At 40.8% G+C, this 17818-nt stretch overlaps 1 pseudogene; it reads left to right on the top strand.

Annotated features, from left to right (window-relative positions):
- LOC124254982 overlaps positions 1-17818 on the top strand; it is an 88100-nt pseudogene that overhangs the window by 23953 nt on the left and 46329 nt on the right.

Genomic DNA, 17818 nt, shown 5'->3' with positions numbered 1-17818 from the left:
AAATCGGAGTTCAAACGTTTCACTAATTTTCCCCAGACTTTTCTGGGGAATACGGGTTTCAACAGCTGAGCTGCGCTCATAGCACGTGCGCAGTGAAATAGGTTCGCGCAACTTGGAAGCGGGCTGTCTGGTGAATACTCGGTGAAGGCTTTGGTGTGAGCTATTTTCATAATGTTTTGTTGATATCTCACAGGCGCGAGCTTTTTATATGTTATGACAGTAAATAAACTGTTTATATAATTTCATTTGTCTATTTCACCACACGTTCTTCTTACCGAGTCACTTTCTCAGTTCGATACTTGAAAGCAATGTCATTATTTAGCGTTGACAGGGCGGTGGGGTAGCCTAATGGTTATAGCGTTGGCTCGTCACGCCGAAGACCCGGGTTCGAATCCCCACATGGGCACAATGTGTGAAGCCCATTTGTGGTGTTCCCGACCGTGATACTGCCGGAATATAGCTAAAAGCGGCGTAACACTAAGCCTAAACTCACTCACTCACTCACTCGTATCAGTACTTTACTGCAAACAACATTCCACAGATCCAACCGTTAAAAAAGGTTGATTGAAACTTTGTTCAACGACAATTATTCTGTCAGTAGAATTAGACAAAATCCCATCGTTCTCTGTCTGGCACTGTTACCATTCAGTTTGGCAATGCAATTAGTATTTTTCATACATAATGCCACTGACCGCCTGTCGAAAACGTGGAATAAAAGACACAATGTGAGAGGAAATATACATGTCGCATCATGGATGATATCGGAGATGAATGTTATTATATCTTTAAATGTAAGCATTCACATGAGCAAGGAACCGATAAAGACCTAACATTTTGAAAATATTAAAGACCTTATTAATTTTTCTTTATCGTAAGTAATATAAAATATAATGCCAAAAATGTTAAATCGAGTAAAATAAATCCTGTCGCCTCCTTCACAAATTGTATGTACTTCAACCACTAATCAGGTTCTTCAACACATTACCCTCGAAACTAAGATGACCATGTCGTAAAATAGCTATAGCTCTCCCTTGCAGTGTTGGCTTTGACAGTGTCAGCGTTACATACGAAGCTGATTTCAATACACAGCGCCACCAGTATGTTACCTTTACGCAGCTAGGTAGATACCTGTCTTTCTTCAAGGCATATTACTCGAAAGTCTCAAACTATACATGTCAGTAGTAACATGATATTGTGTGTCACATATACACATACATGTGAGGAGCGCAGTTTCAATGACAGCGAAAGATAAACGCTATGATTTTAGTGTTTTTGGTACACAGCATCAATAATCCATCTTAATGGTGTCATCACTATTCTGGTTTCAGTGAGGTGAGGTGAGGTGAAATTGGGTTTTACGTCGTGCTTGAGAATATTTCGCTCATATGACGACGTGCATGCGTGTGTATGTGTAGGTGCGGCTGCTTGTACTAGCCCAGACTTAAGCTGGTTTTGTAGTGCTAGCTCACTGAGATACCATGCCGCAGTGAAGCATGAATACCCCACTCAGACACAGTATACTGACTCCGATCCGACCAGTCCTTGTTGTACCCAATAATGCCGAGCACCAGGCAGGGACCAACAAGTACCATATTTTAACGTCTTTTGGTATGACGCGGTCGGGCATCGAACCCGCGACCTTCCGCTCTCCGGGCGGACGCTCTAACCACTACACCACGGAGGCGGTCGTTTCAGTAAGGCGTGTGTTCTAAATGTGTTAGGTTATAGAGCATGGTTCCTCAAGAAATACACAAGAAACTGTTTTAGGTATATTGTATTGCAATGTTGATAATAATATTTTGATATTTTCACGTTCCTGGTCTACTTATTGAATATGTTCTTACTGAACATTTGTCTAATAAAGTTTACACAGGATACGTATTATGGGTAGCATATACTGGATATCATGATACGTATTAAGAGAACTAACACAGAATGTGATACATATTAAGCTCATTAACATAGAATGCCATACGTATTAGGCATAGCATTCACATTAAGCGAACTTACACATAATGTCATTCGTATTAAGTGAAATCAATTAGTATGTCAGAAAGTAGAGTTCCAATCATACACCATCGTTTCGATACAATAATGGCAGAGACATTTCGGTTCCGTATATTTCGATTCAATACACAAGCACCTACAGACAAGAGAAACACAATATTTTGGCTCACAAATATCTATATTTGGTAACAATAAGTCAACGATCAACTGTTAAATAAGATAAATAACGATTGTCAGATCCTAAAGAATTGACAAGTCAAGAGGCTCGTGGTATTATCAGGTTATTCGTTGTGCTAATTCCAGACTGAACTGAAAATAACAACAGAATGGAAAACTGAACAAATGGTAATTATTACCGTGCACCGATGACCTGTTGCAACTCTAGTGTTAATTGAACTACACAGAATGACATACATATTACGTGAATCTACACAGAATGTCATACATATTACGTGAATCTACACAGAATGTCATACATATTACGTGAATCTACACAGAATGACATACATATTACGTGAATCTACACAGAATGTCATACATATTACGTGAATCTACACAGAATGACATACATATTACGTGAATCTACACAGAATGTCATACAGATTAAGTGAATCTACACAGAATGACATACATATTACGTGAATCTACACAGAATGTCATACATATTACGTGAATCTACACAGAATGGCATACATATTACGTGAATCTACACAGTATTTCATACATATTACGTGAATCTACACAGCATGACATACATATTACGTGAATCTACACAGAATGTCATACATATTACGTGAATCTACACAGAATGACATACATATTACGTGAATCTACACAGAATGTCATACATATTACGTGAATCTACACAGAATGACATACATATTACGTGAATCTACACAGAATGTCATACAGATTAAGTGAATCTACACAGAATGACATACATATTACGTGAATCTACACAGAATGTCATACATATTACGTGAATCTACACAGAATGTCATACATATTACGTGAATCTACACAGAATGACATACATATTACGTGAATCTACACAGAATGTCATACATATTACGTGAATCTACACAGAATGACATACATATTACGTGAATCTACACAGAATGTCATACATATTAAGTGAATCTACACAGAATGACATACATATTACGTGAATCTACACAGAATGTCATACATATTACGTGAATCTACACAGAATGGCATACATATTACGTGAATCTACACAGTATTTCATACATATTACGTGAATCTACACAGAATGTCATACATATTACGTGAATCTACACAGAATGTCATACATATTACGTGAATCTACACAGAATGTCATACATATTACGTGAATCTACACAGAATGTCATACATATTACGTGAATCTACACAGCATGACATACATATTACGTGAATCTACACAGAATGTCATACATATTACGTGAATCTACACAGAATGTCATACATATTACGTGAATCTACACAGAATGTCATATACATAAATGAATCACACAGAAAGACATACTAAGGCAAAATATCAGATGAATTAAGTGAACTTTAACAGAATGTCATACGTATTAACTGATTTTACACGGAATGTAACATGTATTTTGTGAACGTATTCAGATTGCCACATGCATTAAGTCAATTCAGACAGAATGTCATACGTATTGCGTGAACGTAGACAGAATATCATACGTATTGAGTGAACTTAGGCAGATTGTCATACACATTAAGTGAACTTACACAGAATGCCATACATATTACGCCTAAGCAAAACTTCCCCAATATTTCATGGTAAATGTTTCTAAATTTTAAAAAACATAAAATCAGTGAACCAAAGTTTTAACTTGCCCTAGCGTGTTTTGCACGATATGCGCCTCTTTTCTCCGACTCTCTGTATCGTCACTCTTTGACAGTGATTAATAAACACGTTCTCTCGATATATTGAGAATCGTACAATGAATTCAATTTTCTTATGATTATAGATAAGGGTTTTGTCGCTTTTTCCCCACGATGTCACATGTGTTTAATGAAACGTACTCGTCGCATAACAGAATACCAACCCATATTGAATACCTGCTTGGACAATATTGATTCCACTACCCATCTAACCCACGTAGCCAATCCCGATCCTGCTTCTAAATCAGCTGAACTGAAGGCAATTACTTCCACACTGCTGGAAGTATAAACTTACTTTTTCAATAAAAATACTTTATTAATTCTTCATCAAGTCATGTTATCTGAAAATATGTGTACATTATTGTGCGTACCACCGCGGATCGACTGATATAAACATCCATTTGACTGCAACAACAGAGTTCGTGCCGACGTCATCATCTCGTCTGTTTAGGCAGGTAAATCTGTTAATTTCTCATTGTCCGCTGTTTGCCCGTGTATTAGGCACTGTTTGTTTTTTCAGCATGTCGGATACCTGCACTTCAACAATCAATACACTGGTTTTCTCTGTTATATCCATCTCTACATTACAAAGTGTCTTTGTTGCTTGTGTTGAATGTTCAGAGCGTGTTGCATGACAGGTTCACAGTGCCTAGCCCCGTTCAATACATCACAGTGACTATCAAGCACATACAAATTTATCTGAAATTACGATTCTGTTTAAATAAGTCGCGGTTTTCTTCTCACAAAGAATATTTTCCTCAAGTTAATATTTGTCCAAGAAAATATAGATTTTATGTTTTCACAACGACATTTTCAAATAGTTTTCACAATTTACCATCATCTCTACTTCAACGATTTTGTTGGTAAAATCGATTATTCTCTATTAAAGAAGTGTAATATGAGAGCAGCCAATGTACCGCTGAGTGGTGTTGCTATGGAGCGGGCTTGTAGCGAAACTCGTCAGGACTAAATAAACTGTAGTACAATGCAGCAACATGGTGAATGCATGCTAGACTAACAGTTCCTGCAGTGTTCATACACAAGCATATTTATACCCGCATTTTGATATGCACTAACCCACTGTAGGCGTTACAAATCGCCTTATCGTCTTGGATGTTCGCTAATACGGGATGCCGATTACTAATGTCCAAAGAATAAGTAGTCATGATTATCGTACAAAACAGATTCCATTTGGGCGTAAAAGCCAAAATAACGATGATAAGATGTAAAAGAATCAATGGAAAAAGTGATGACAGCGAGTGTTCGAAAGAAATGTTTAAACATCAATTATTCATAGATATCTGTTTGTGTCGCATTCCTCTCCTCGGGGGAAGATGGGAGGGAGAGGCTGTAGGGTTTGGGATATGGGGTGATGTTACAAAACACTGTAGTTAGTCCCAAAAAAGATTCGGTATCATATACCAAAGTTAAAGTATACGTCTTCGGGCGCTTCTTGGCCAATAATCCCAGTATATCAAATTATACGTCTCTTATATCTTTGTCTACCATCTTTTACATGCCATATTATTAATAAGTAATACTAGTATCACTTTCAATAACAACTTGTTTCATGTACATTGATGAAACTAATATGTATACAAGCATGAGTTCCATGGATTTCTTGGGTTTCATGGATGTCATGGAGTTTAGGGGCTTCAAACAGGTGAAATCCCCAAATATGGATCGACTTGGACCGTTGTATGTCAGTCACGTACGGTGAAGGGAGCATTGTCGGCTCCAAGTTTAGCTGAAACTGAGGGTGTGCCCCGTACAGTGGGTAATAATATAATAATAATTATAATATAGATCATTTGTAATGCGCTTGACTCAACATCACTAGGCCATGCTCTAAGCGCAAACACAAGACAGTCAATAGCGAAGAAAAAGAAATGTCTTTAGATGAGATTTAAAACTTGAGAGAGTTGGAGCAGATTTAATGTCTGTAGGGAGATAGTTCCACAAGAAAGCAGCTGAATGTTTGAAGGATCTATGTCCGAAAGTTTTGAGTTTATATGGAGGCACAACAAGAAGTGATTGATGGGCAGATCTGAGATTCCTCGGTGGGACGTACGGTGAGACAAGGGCTTGAAGATAGAGTGGAGCAGTTCCATTTAGTGCTTGATAAGTTAGAGTTAAAATCTTAAACTCTATTCTTTCTCTGATTCTTGACCAGTGGAGGGATTTCAATGCAATATAGTATATACCTCGCTTGTGGTCGAACTGAGGGCTCTTCTTCTTCTTCTTCTACGACGACGACGACGACGACGACGACGGGAATTACTACTGCTACTACGACTCTTACCCCCACTATCACTGCTGCTGCTACTACTGCTACTACTATAACTACTACTGCAACTACTACTTTTAGAGGAGTTGGGGCGATGGGGTAGCCTAGTGGTTAAAGCGTTCATCCGTCACGTCGAAGACCCGGGTTCGATTCCCCACATGGTTACAATGAGTATATTGCTAAAAGTGGCGTAAAACTACACTCACTCATTTAGAGGAGTTACGAAGTATCTTATCAGAGGAAGTCTTGAGCCATGACAATAAATTGTATTTTTTTCCCGCAAGATACAAATGTCCAGCAGGTTGTTTCCATACGAATGACCCAAAATATAGTCGACAGTGTGCAATGGCAATAAAGATACCTAGTCGTTATGTGCAGCTGTGTGTGATAGCAATATTGTTTTTGATGGACTCGACAATGGGAGAGCATATCTCACATAGATCAATCGAATTACTGCACGTTCAACAATCACTTGAATAGAACAACATGTCAACTCTGGTCCATCAGAGGTTCTGTCATTACATGGCAACACAACATGGAGGAGGCACAAACACAATGTAATCAAGTCTTGTCATACGATTCTGTAGGCAACACGGCACTGACAACGCGTTGTTTCCGAGTCTTTATTTCCCGTTTGCTTCATCTTTGTTTCCGGGTGTGCTTCATACCGACTGACCATGCGTGATGTCTTTCAATGGCATTTAGAAGTTGTACATAGATGTCCAAGATATTTTTATGGATTAAACGTCTTTTTTTATTTCCCTCATGACGTTTCGGAACCATTCCAGGTCCCTTCATCAGGTGAACTCAGTTCACATGGATAACAATGCGTGCGTCATAACGCCTGAACAGGTGTGCTTCATAACACCTTAACATTAGTGCTTCATTACGCCTTAACATGAGTGCTTCATAACGCCTTGTCAGGTGTGCTTCATAACGCCTTAACATAAGTGCTTTATAACGCCTTATCATGAGTGCTTCATAACGCCTTTCGAGGAGTGCTTCATAACACCTTAACATTAGTGCTTCATTACGCCTTAACATGAGTGCCTCATAACGCCTTGTCAGGTGTGCTTCTTAACGCCTTGTCAGGTGTGCTTCATAACGCCTTAACATGAGTGCTTCATAACCCCTGTCAGGTGTGCTTCATAACGCCTTGTCAGGTGTGCTTCATAACGCCTTAACATGAGTGCTTGATAACGCCTTAACATGAGTGCTTGATAACGCCTTGTCAGGAGTGCTTCATAACGCTTTAACATGAGTGCTTCATAACGCCTTGTCAGGTGTGCTTCATAACGCCTTAACATAAGTGCTTTATAACGCCTTATCATGAGTGCTTCATAACGCCTTTCGAGGAGTGCTTCATAACGCCTCAACATGAGTGCTTCATAACGCCTTGCCATTTGTGTTTCATAACGCCTTGTCAGGTATGCCTCATAACGCCTTGTCAGGTGTGCTTCATAACGCCTTAACATAAGTGCTTTATAACGCCTTATCATGAGTGCTTCATAACGCCTTTCGAGGAGTGCTTCATAACGCCTCAACATGAGTGCTTCATAACGCCTTGCCATTTGTGTTTCATAACGCCTTGTCAGGTATGCCTCATAACGCCTTGTCAGGTGTGCTTCATAACGCTTTAACATGAGTGCTTCATAACGCCTTGTCAGGTGTGCTTCATAACGCCTTAACATAAGTGCTTTATAACGCCTTATCATGAGTGCTTCATAACGCCTTTCGAGGAGTGCTTCATAACGCCTCAACATGAGTGCTTCATAACGCCTTGCCATTTGTGTTTCATAACGCCTTGTCAGGTGTGCCTCATAACGCCTTGTCAGGTGTGCTTCATAACGCTTTAACATGAGTGCTTCATAACGCCTTACCATTTTTGTTTCATAACGCCTTGTCAGGTGTGCCTCATAACGCCTTGTCAGGTGTGCCTCATTACGCCTTGTCAGGTGTGCCTCATTACGCCTTGTCAGGTGTGCCTCATTACGCCTTGTCAGGTGTGCCTCATTACACCTTGTCAGGTGTGCCTCATAACGCCTTGTCAGGTGTGCCTCATTACGCCTTGTCAGGTGTGCCTCATTACGCCTTGTCAGGTGTGCCTCATTACGCCTTGTCAGGTGTGCCTCATAACGCCTGAACAGGTTTTCTTCATTATTGACATAGTCCTGGGCAGATGTGCTTCATAACACATATGTTTAAAAACTTGAGTAATGATCGGTGAAGATATATGAATATCGGTATGTAATCAGCAACCCGTGAAGAGCTGATGTAGTTTTCTACTGACATTAGTCACTGTCCAGTGATCTGGATATGCTCTAGGCTCGCAGACAAGTTTGATACTCGTTCTGCAAACAATGCTTGATATACTGGACCAACTAGGTTGATATTTTTACTGAGCCGGAATAAAGCAGAATTTGAGGCAAACGATTCTCCAGTGTGCTTACAGTAAAGTCAGTCAATCTGAAAAGTTCCATCTGAATTGTTTTACACGGGGTATTTTCCCATCAGAATGTGATGCGAAGCTTTGTTTGTCGCCATATTGCCGAGTGAACTCGAGACGGCGGTTTGGCCATGTTAAGGCTCTGTGCGACGCGTACATCTGAATTCAGAGTTAATACACTTTACGCGACGCCGTTTCGCTGTAAGGAGTTTGAATTTCATTAACAACAGAGACTGACAAAATGAGTGTTACCTTGACGACGAGGTAAAGTTTTTCCACCTTTTTGGACCCGTCTGTATCAGGGTGTATGAAAATCTATCTCAACGCTCTATTTAATCCATGATATTGGTCTAAGATTCCGACATTCGTCTTTGATTGTTTTCACGCGGTTATAGATTTATTTATCCGCTTTCTTCGATTATCTGTCTGAAGTATAGCGTTTGGGTTAGCCATGTGGTTAACGTGTTCGCTCGTCACGCCCAGGTTCGAATCCCATCATATTCACAATGTGTGAATCCTCTGCTGGAATATTGGTAAAAATCGGCGTAAAATAACACTCACTCCTGTGCAGGAATGGTGTTAACCAAATGCGTTGGTTTCCTTCGCAAGGGATAAAATCTCCAACATGATCCGGAAAACGATTATGATTGTTCTATGAGACGATCACATTCATTGGTCTACATCCTAGTACGGGCATGGTTGCATGGTGTGTGTGCGTGCGTGCGTACGTGCGTACGTACGTACGTGTGGTTTTATCAGGGGGGGGGGGTGATTAGGTTTAGATATTGGTTGACATGCACATGACATGGTAGGACTCATACAATACACTCTGCGTTCAGAAGACATATGATATGGAATTTGCTTTGTTTTTTTGTGTGTGTGTTGTTTGTAAACGTCATTGGGATACTAATAGTCCAAGGCTTGTGTCTTAGTAATACGAACTGTGCATTTGTGTCCGTCTGTGGGCTTGTTTGATGTCTTAAGAAACATGTCAGTATGTTTCGTCATCATCTAGCATCTAACCGCCTCCGTGGTGTAGTGGTTAGAGCGTCCGCCCGGAGAGTGGAAGGTCGCGGGTTTGATCCCTGACCGCGTCATACCAAAAGACGTTAAAATATGGTACTTGTTGGTCCCTGTCTGGCGCTCGGCATTAATGGGTACAACAAGGACTGGTCGGCTCGGAGTCAGTATAATGTGTCTGAGTTGGCACTGCGGCATGGTATCTCAGTGAGCTAGCACTATAAAACCAGCTTCAGTCTGGGCTAGTACAAGCAGCCGCACATACACATACACACGCATGCAGGTCGTCATATGATCGAAATATTCTCAAAGCACGACGTTAAACCCAATTTCACCACCACCACCAAGCCTCATAACACCACTTGTATCCTTTCATTAACAAACACCGTCAAAGAATAGGCCTGTTAAACTTGTACTGCCAGCTCAAACAACTTCTTCACAACTGCCATCATTTGTTGAAATAAGTTTTTGTTATACAAATTACAAACAAGTGCAGTTACCCTTTGCTATAAATGTTGAGCACTGTCTAAATAATCACGACGCCCGTTTCAGTACTCAGGGTGAAATTCAAGCCAAAATATATTTATTTCAAGTTTTTTTACGCAAACAACGCCAATTACAGAATGATTTTGCTATAAACGTTTACAACTAAAGCAATAATCAAACTCCACGGTTTAGTGAGCTAGGTGACACTGCAGCCAAAATAAACTCAGAAGACATTAAATACAATCAACCACCATCGATGATAATTACGTAGTTAACATCAAGTGAAAACTGACACCCCACGTGCGGTAGTCGGCGGGAGTCGCCATCAGCAGGTTATTGATCAAACACTATCGTCTTTCATAGCGTTCCTTACACAGAGATCGTAGTGTTTGAAGAATTCCATGGAAACACAGGAATAAGATTCCAAGCAAATACACCAACACTGTTCCCAAAAGTGTAACACCTTTCCCGGATTTTTCGTTCCGGAAATACGAAACAAACCACTTTTTGGTAAACAGAGCCGCGGGTGAAATTCAGCAGAACGTATTTGTGTTGATGATTGTTCAGAAGGTGTGTGTTCCTCTGAAAGCAGCACTTGGCGGTTCAGCTCGGATTCAGTGAGCAGTGCTTCTGGCTTCGACATGAGTTTTCAATTAGCTCACTCGTTTGAACGTTGTACTTTTACGACATATTGTTGCAAGGTGATGAGCAATCAAAAAGACGAAGCTCAGGGAATGGATTATTAATTATACATAGCGAGAAGATATGATTTCATATTGACGAAACACCGTTGACAATAACACTTGCTAAACGTCCCTAGCAACGATTCAATGCTATCTTGTCCCATGTAAAGTTTCAAACTTTTAGAGAACGAAACTTTGAATTTTTATTAAAATATTTTTTGGACTTAAGTGATTTGTTGTGTGCACAAATATTGGCACTTGTTTCTCATTTGTTCATATCCTGTGCTGTTCTTTTACGTGTGTGCAATTTTGTCATCGAAAACTGAAATTATCGCTCTGTTCATCGATACTCGCTTCACCCTGGTGGGCAGTTTGTGTAAATATGATATGACTGTCACGGCTTGACCTCAGGGGATTTACTGACAGTCTACAAGTGCGTTTATGTAATCATTCTTCTATAACACAAACAAAAACAACCTGTCGAATTTGATCGTTTCATATGAACTGGGATAGGTTTTCCTATCCTACTGTTCCCTACGGTGAAAACGCAATGTATGTATCAACATTAATGTTTGTAACCATAGGGCGGTGGGGTAGTCTAGTTGTTAAAACGTTGGCTCGTCACGCCGAAGACCCGGGTTCGAATCCCCACATGGGTACTATTTGTGAAGCCCATTTCTGGTGTCCCCCGCCGTGATGTAGCTGGAATATTGCTAAAAGCGGCGTAAAACCAAACTCAGTCAGTCAGTCAGTTTGTAACCATAAACAAATTGTCGTCCCTTGCTCATCAAACAAACCCCTCGTTATTCAATCTGGGATGGGAGGTGGGATAGCTTAATGGTTAAAGCGTCCGTTCGTCACACGGAAGACTCCGGTTCGATTCCCCACATGGGTACAGTGTGTGAAGCCCATTTCTTGTGTCCCCCGCCTTGATATTGCTGGAATATTCCTAAAAGCGGCGTAAAACCTTACCCACTCACTCATTCAATTTGGGTTTATTTTTTTACTTGCGGAAAGTGATAAACAGGGCTGTGATATAAAACCGTGCGATTATCCTTTAGGTGTCACGGTTTGATGTATCTTTTGTGTGGCCTTGCGTTTGTGATGCGCCTGAAGTGGATGCACCATAGAACTGGCGTGTCCGATACTATAACACTACCTTTGACAAGATTTCATTACACAACGAGTTAAACGTTTCTAAAGTTGACTTTTGTTTCACACGGGAAGACTAGATTTCAAATTACACTGAAAAGATGAATTCCTTGTTCGAAACATATGCTGTCTCAAAATAGGAACGACGAAACCCTTTCCCTATCCGTAAGAAATGTTTGCTAAGAGCAGAGTCGATCTGACTATATCATGAGATACGACTGACGCTGCATTCAGTAGTATTACAGCTGTATGAGGCGGTCTGTGAGGTGAGGTGAGGTGAGGTGAGGTAAGGTGAGGTGAGGTGAAATTGGGTTTAGCGTCGTACTTGAGAATATGTCACTCATATGACGACGTGCATGCGTGTGTATGTGTATGTGCGGCAGCTTGAACTAGCCCAGACTGAAGCTGGTTTTATAGTGCTAGTTCACTGAGATGCCATGCCGCAGTGAAGCATGAATACCCCACTCAGACACATCATACTGACTCCGAGCCGATCAGTCCTTGTTGTACCCATTAATGCCGAGATACAGGCAGGGACCAACAAGTACCATATTTTAACGTCTTTTGGTATGACGCGGTCGGGGATCGAACCCGCGACCTTCCGCTCTCCGGGCGGACGCTCTCACCACTACACCACGGAGGCGGTCAGGCGGTCTGTGAACAGACCAGACAGGACCAGACATTCAAGTGATTGACACCATGAGATACGACGAGCATGTGTTATGAATCACTATGAAATAGTGATGATACCAGGTGTTCGCGAAAATAGCTTATCCTGCTCAGTGTGCGAAATAGTTTCCACATGTTGCTAGCCATACGGGCTAGCTTTGCCTGAAAGTTACAAGCCCACAAAATTATTCACTGGCCCGAAATTTGAATGTGGACACGGGTTTCGTCATTAAGCTGCTAATATGATGCTAACATTTTTATCAGGTCATAATCTTCTATGATTTAAAAGTGTATTGTAACTTCGTATTGTATTGTACGTCGGAGAGAGTGATATACACGTATTTACAAAATGACCCCATGAAAATTCACTAGGGATTCGAGCCAATGACAGTGGTGATTTACTGGCCCGACTGGATTTTTACTAGCCACGGGCTAGCGAGCCAGTGGCTATTTCGACCACTGAATCCTGCCCCACCGGCGGCACCTGTCATAGACACATGCAAAGGCTCGTCAACTGCTGACCCGAATAAAACCGGGAATGTCAAAACAGATCGTTGCATCGGGCAGCAATGATGCATGAAATTTAGAAATGGCCTCAACATGTCTACCATAAACCTTTTGGAAAGCTTTACTTAGGTCGTGAATATTCTAACCTTGGTCTTTTTTCAAAGTGACCTACCCCAACTCAATTAAGTGATTATGTCAGTTATGTGACTGGGTCTTGACGGATTTGATGCTCGAAGAGATCTGTTGTGAGCACAGTGACGTACTTCCAGCTGACCCATGGAAGGGAGGCAACTATGGAAGTTCGTCTTTAGATTATTTTGAAATTTCAACATATCAACATCCCCCAAAATTTCTAATTGATTTCGAGTTGCTCAGGCTCGTTGATTCGTTTGATACCTGTCACCATTTGCGTCGATCGAGGATCTTGTGTCAATCAATCAATGTCTTGTCCAGACTCAGTTCATTACAGACTGCCGCCATATAGCTGGAATATTGCTGATTGCGGCGTTATACAACAAAACCAACACACAGTGTAGCAATGCATTTCTTGCTTTGACCTTTACACAGTCTTCATATATGTTTACTAACTTTCTTAATGGACAAGGTGAATGGTAAGTTCAGGACACTTCTCAATCCTGATTCTCCATTTTAATATAATTTTCAACACAATTTGCCTTTTACGCCGAATTGAATCTGTTTCGGCGTATGTACCAGATTGATTATTCTCAGGGTTTGGCGTTTTGTATTAAATGGTGTACCTAACCTTTAATGTCTGTATCGCCCATACAGGACGGTCGCACGGCGCTTCACTACGCTGCCTCTTACGCCAAAGATGACATCATCAAACTGCTGCTCAACCGGAAGTCTGATCCCAGCATACCCGGAGGGGTAAGTTTTTCCACATAATAAGTTCCGGTATATCCAGCAGACACACTGGTCGTCATGGGTGCTTGGTTTAGATACTGTTATTCCAAACTATACTGAGCATACGTTAAGGTCACCATGACGTCTCACGAATGCTTGAGACGTCAGCTAAGACAAAGGGTGATGACGTTATACAAATATATCATGCCTTTTTCTACGAAAAGAGTTTATCAGTTTGTAACAAGGAGGAGAAGATGCATCTTGGAACCTCAAAGAAATGAAAATTGAGGGTGTTTAATTGGGTGGTAAAACACTATGTATACAGTATCTTACTGTAGATCTTGATATAGTTATGATGTAAAGGGCGATATGCGTCAAATATGTGATCGGGTTGAATGTGTTCAGCAGGTTGATATATAAAAAAACACCGATAACCGTATAATATACTAAACAACATTAGAAACGCACCACCCATATAATACGAAATATCCCCGTCAGACTGAAATGTACCCATGATATCTGAGCATCGTCGGTGCATTTTAGTGTGGTGCGTTTCAAATGTTGTTCAGTATACAAAAAAACAATGTTTTACTTCAACATATTTTCACTGTTTATAGATACATGTAGTCAATAAAAGTTGTTAAATACCAAGAACAACATAGCTGACAGCGATATAGTCACCTAACACTTAATTAAAAGAATATTTTAGGTACTACATATTTCGAACTTATAGTAAGTATCTTTTTTTCAAAGGATCTTCTGGCAATGATTAAAGATAAATGTTTTCAAGCAATTATCAGAATCCGCGGTGGTGTAGTCGTCAGATCGTGTTATTGTAATTTGATCGATCAGAATCGTAAATTAAGTAGTTCCAAGTTAGTCATGGAGATTACCAGTTAGAAGAGGCGTTCCTGCAAGTTAAGACGGTATCAGGGGTGAAAGTTCTTTATTGTTATGTTAAGAAGCTATTGCCACATTACATATTACTTAAATATCCGGATCAAAGAAATGTGGTCATGAATATAAAAGTGGAATATATTTGACACCTAGTTGTCTTACTTTATGTTTAGATACTTTTATGGATATGCCGAGAAATATGTCATCAAATCTGATTGAAAGTTTTTGTCTTTGGTCAAGGTCACACGATCTGATGTCGGTATGAAAATACGTCTCTGTAGAGTTTGCGGGGGTAGTTCTGTTTGAAGATAAACTGTAATTGGGGAGTCTGGACCTGACATCCTTTTCAGACTAGTAAAGTTTTGTTAAATTTTGTAAATGTTTTGTTCAAGTCTTATTTTCAAAGGTGTACTTTCTTTCGTCCGGTAGTGTATTACTGTACGTACTTGCACTACCCACGCTACCGTCCAGCAACAGAGTTGCCCTAATCATGTGTAATCAAAAGCGATGAAATTAGTTTACTTTGATGTTATCTGAACCGAAATAGAACCGAACTGAACCACTTCAATCACACATAAACCCTATGTAATCGATTCTGATACAAACGTTAGCCTTAATAGGTAATGGCAAACTGTATGTGTGAAAATATGGCGGCTATTTGTTCAGCTGGTTTTATCCTAAATTATTGATATACAGATTGGATACTAGTGTTGACTACACGATATTTACACCTAAGCTATTTGGACACAACAAATGACAAAGCAGGTCTTTATTATCAATGGAATAACAAGAATCTAATCAAACTCGAGCTTGATAATATATGTAAATCCAAATCGCATTAGTTTTTGTCATTGTCCACGGACCCCGCATTAACAAAGACGACCCTTTCTCATTCTGGGGATATTCTAAGAGACCGGAAGCTGAAGGCGAGCCATTCAAGGTCAGATTATCGAGGATAGGTTTGACTGGTTAAATGGCGGTGGGTGCTGAGAAATGTGCGCTGTTGTTACCACGGCTATGTGTAGGTGTATCCCAGTTTTGCAGAACAAACTTCAGGGTGGAGGAGGTGCAGACCACAGGGGCGGATACAGCTTTTTGAGAAAGGGGGGATGCACACTATTGAGAAAAGGGAGGGTGCACACTTCATTTTCACCCGAGTTTCAATTGTCATTTAATAAACTTTCAGGTCAAAAGGGGGGATGCGCACCCCTGCACCCCCCCTCTGGATCCGCCTATGGACCATACTAGTTTTAGTTGAGGACAAAATGAACGAGGTTTGGGGGCCCTTAAATTTGGTCAGATGTTTTACAAATATCTGGATATGTTTACACAGAATATACAACATATGTTTTTTGGGGGGAAGCTGTTATGTGTTTTCGGGATGAAATTGGAGTCGAACCCATAGGGACGCAACTTTGTACAGGAAATTGCTGGATCTTATACCACTGGGCCACTGTCTCCTAAAGAGGCTAGTTCTTTGACCGGTTACAAAATGTACACGTTTCTCAAAAGCAGAAAGAGAAGAAGCGTCTTAACACTAATATAGCACACGATTGACATTTGTCTTTTTCTGAGAACTAGCTAAGCAATAATGCACATGAATGTATCTTTTCTGCTCTTTTTCTCTTTTCGTTTGAAAGGAGATGATGGGAGTTACCTCCCTTTGCTAGGTTGCCTAATGAGAGTCCCACTGAACCAGATCCTTGGTGGAGTATTCACAAACTATCAATTACCTCTTTTATCCAAGAAACTATATCTGATTCTATTACATTAACGCCCTAGACCTGGTCACCTCCATGACTATGTAGAACAGGACGCTATATGCATCCACCCAATCAAATTTCTCTGATGAGCGGAAGGAATAATGTGCTAAGTTTTTGATAAAGTTAACTATATATACTTGAAAATTTTGGAATTTTCTTTCGCAGAAACGGATGACTGTAAACTCATTTCATGTTTTGATTGTATATTTTTGACAACATCTCCAACTTTACCTGAGCAAAAACATTATTTGCCAAACTCAGAGATTTGAACCCAGGAAATGGTTTCAAAAACGCAACCTGATCTCGGAGATGGTACGGTGTTCTCCATGTTTTTCATGCAACTCATGCTGCACGTGCTGTTCACAAGCCCTATAAAATGCACCCCCAAACCTGGTTGAAACATTCACATTACAACGTCAGCAGGATGCCACGACTCACGACAGTTCAGAGGAACCAGGCGCTAGAAAGACTTGAAGCTGGCCATACTGCACAAAACGTTGCCAATCACTTCCAGGTAAACGTTCGGACCATCTACAGGCTGCAGCAAGGTTTCCGTGCCACCAACAGCACAAATGATCACTCCCGTACTGGCAGACCAAGGGTGACAAGACGACAAGACTGCCAAGTTGTGCGACAGCATTTACAGAATCCCTTCATACAGGCATCCGAAACAGCACGCCAGACAGTGGGAACACACGGAAGACCAATCAGTACTGATACAGTACGCCGACGTCTTAACAGTGGGAACCTCCATTGCCGTAGACCTTACCGTGGACCTATCCTCACCCCTCGTCATCGGCGTGAACGTCTACAGTTTGCCCTCCAACACAAAAACTGGCGATACAGGCAATGGAGAACTGTTCTGTTCACATATGAGAGTCGGTACTGCGTATCAACTGCAGATGACAGAACAAGAATATGGCGATAACGTGGCCAGCGTTACTCAGACCAATGTGTTATGGAAAGAGACTCATGGGGAGGTGCAAGCATCAGGGTATGGGGTGGAATAGGCCTGAACCTGAGAGTGGGTCCTGTGGTGTTCCAGAGCCTTGGTCCAGGGAGAGGAGGCGGCATCACAGCGGTGCGCTACATCGACCAAGCTCTCAGACCCCACGTAATACCACATTTCGCA

The sequence above is a fragment of the Haliotis rubra genome, unplaced genomic scaffold (assembly GCF_003918875.1).
Source record: "Haliotis rubra isolate DU_JTF1 unplaced genomic scaffold, ASM391887v1 Scf59, whole genome shotgun sequence".
Taxonomy (NCBI): domain Eukaryota; kingdom Metazoa; phylum Mollusca; class Gastropoda; order Lepetellida; family Haliotidae; genus Haliotis; species Haliotis rubra.
Note: the sequence above shows the minus strand (reverse complement) of the source record. Positions and strands in the feature narration are given on the sequence as shown.